We start from the raw sequence: 2,979 nt of genomic DNA, 5'->3' as shown, positions 1-2,979 counted from the left end.
AAAAAAAAAAAAAGACCATCCAGGAAAACATGACCTCACCAAACAAACTAGAGGGGTCAATCCTAGAGAAGCAGAGATATGTGACTGTCCAGACATATAATTTAAAATAGCAGTTGTGGGGAAACTCAGAGAAAGTAAAGATAACACAGAAAGAATTCAGAATTCTGTAAGATAAATTTAACAACGAGACTGAAATAAAAAGAATCAAGCAGAAATTCTGGACGCATCAGAGTCTCTTAATTGTGGAATTGATCAAGCAGAAGAAAAAATTAGTGAGCTTGAAGACGAGCTATTTGAAAAATATACAGTTAGAGAAGACAAAAAAATTAAAAAGAATGAAGCATGCCCACGAAATCTAGAAAACAGCCTCAAAAGGGCAAAGCCAAGAGTTATCGGTCTTAAAGAGGAAATAGAGAAATAGACAGAGATAGAAAGTTTATTCAAAGGGATAACAACAGAGAACTCTCCAAACCTAGAGAAAGCTATAGATATTCAAGTACAAGAAGATTATAGAATACCAAGCAGATTTAACCCAAAGAAGACTAACCCAAAGAAGATTAAATGAAGACACTTAATACTCAAACTCCCAAAGATCAAGAATAAAAAAAGGATCCTAAAGCAGCAAGAGAAAAGAAACAAATAATATACAATGGGGCTCCAATACGTCTGGCAGCAGACTTTCCATGAAAACCTTACACACCAGGAGAGAGTAGCATGACATATTTTAAGTGCTGAAGGAAAAAAACTTTTACCCTAGAATAACATATCCAGTGAAAATATCTTTCGAACATGAAGGAGAAATAAAGACTTTCCCAGACAAACAAAACTGAAGGATTTCATCAACACCAGATCTATCCTACAGGAAATGCCAAAGGGAGGTCTTCAATCAGAGACAAAAGGACATTAATGAGCAATAAGACATCATCTGAAGTTACAAAACTCACTGGTAATAGTAAGTACACAGAAAAACACAGAGTATTATAACACTGTAATTGTGCAAACAACTCTCAAGAAGAACAACTAAATGAACCAAACAAAAATAATAATAACTACAACAACTTTTCAAGACACAGACAGTACAATAAGATGTAAGTAGAAACAACAAAAAGTTAAAAAGCAGAAGGACAAATTAAAATATAGAGTTTTTATTAGTTTTCTTTTTATTTGTTTTATTGTTTACTTGTTTGTTCCTTTGTGCAAGCAGTGTAAAGTTGTCATCAGTTTGAATAATGGGTTATAAGATGGTATTTCCAAGCCTCATGGTAATCTCTAATTTAAAAATATGCAACAAATACACAAAACACAAAAAGCAAGAAATTAAATCATACTACCAGAGAAAATCACCTTCACAAAAAGGAAGACAGGAAGAAAGACAAGAAGAAAGAGAAGACCACAACAACCAGAAAACAAATAACAAAATGGCAAGAATAAGTCAATAATAACATTGAATGTTAATGGACTAAACTCTCCAATCAAAACTGTTATGGAAAGAACCATTATGGAGCAGTTCTGCCTGTTCCCACCCACATCATTTTTCATCAACTCTAGATAAGCTAAGGGTCCCCAAATGCCTTAGGCTGAGCATTCCTTGGGTTGAGGATCCTTCTTGCTCAGAGCCTAAAGACAAGTAGTGATACTGTTTCTGCCTGTCCAGTGTTTCCTAATAGGCCTTCAGTCTCCAGAGTGGAGAATCTGCCTTTGTGGGGGGTATTAGTAAGAAAAGCTAAGAACCAGATCCAATCCTCTCTCACCTTGCTGCATCCAGGGAATGTGCATGTGACTTAGACTCAACCAACCGAATGCTCTTTCCTTGCACGGGAAAATTTGTATGAGAAAGGTGGGGAAACAGAGATGGCTGTAGTACCACCAGAGGTCATGGGATGGGAAAGCTGAACTATTTCTGCTCAGAGACTGTTATTGTGGTTCTTGGGGCCTTCCTCTTTGTTTCTTGGCTCCTAACCGTTCTCAAGCCTGATTCGTCAGCTCCCTTCTACTCTGTCAGTTCCCTGACAGTCTTTCAATAAGTCCCTTTTACTTAAGTTAGCCAGATTAGTTCTTAAACTTTTAACCAAAAATGCTTGCTGGTGGAACAGAGCCTCTCTCACCCTTGTGGTTTGGCCAATGGAGAAAGGAATCTCTTGGGGGAGCAACCTTGAACTTGGCTGTGTCTCCAGGCTTGCTTCGATGTAGCAGGCTGGTCTTAGGGTACTGGCTTGGCTACCAGGGCCCTTCTCAGTAGGATCATTATGCCAAGAATTGGTCTTAAATGTGACTTTCTCTCTGTCTCATGTAGGAGAGTTGACACTGGCAAGGACCAGCTTCCCAGAATCAGACACAGAGGAGACGGCTTCTCTAGGACTCTCAGTGACAAGCTAGTGCCAGTTCTGCGATCAAGGGTTGACATGGGTTAGGAACAGAGGTAAATAAACTCTTGGCTGCTGGAAAGTTCCATCTGTGCATCTCCAGCCTCCCCTGCATCTTTTCCTTTTTGTGTAAATTTCCATTCCTGGTAAGGATGGACACGTGGAGAAACCCATCTTTTTTAATACAATGTCATCCCAAAAAAATCACTTGGAGGGGTGGTGACCCGGAATTCTGCATCCAGGGGCTTAGTGCAGACTTCTCAGTCTGGCCTGGAGGTGGTGCTGTTTGCAAGTGGTCAATCTGGGATACTAAAGATGCTACCAGGGTATTGGGTAAGATTCACTAGCTGAACTTCACTTTGCATCTCTATATTTGGATTCAAGAGGTTAATTACTGAAAAAACAGGTGAATTTCACATAATCTTTAGAGTGGTGCAGAGGACTTTCTAACACAATACTCAGAGGCTATAAAAAGACAAGATTAACAAATTTGCAAAAAAAAAAATCAAATTTCTATATTTAATGAACCAGCAGAAAACAAACAGCAAACTGAGAAAGAGTAGAAACTGCTGTGACAAAGAGATAATTTTCTTTTCTTTTTTTTTTTTTTTTTGAG

This window comes from Colobus angolensis, unplaced genomic scaffold (genome assembly GCF_000951035.1).
Source record: "Colobus angolensis palliatus isolate OR3802 unplaced genomic scaffold, Cang.pa_1.0 Scaffold534, whole genome shotgun sequence".
Lineage (NCBI taxonomy): Eukaryota > Metazoa > Chordata > Mammalia > Primates > Cercopithecidae > Colobus > Colobus angolensis.
Note: the sequence above shows the minus strand (reverse complement) of the source record.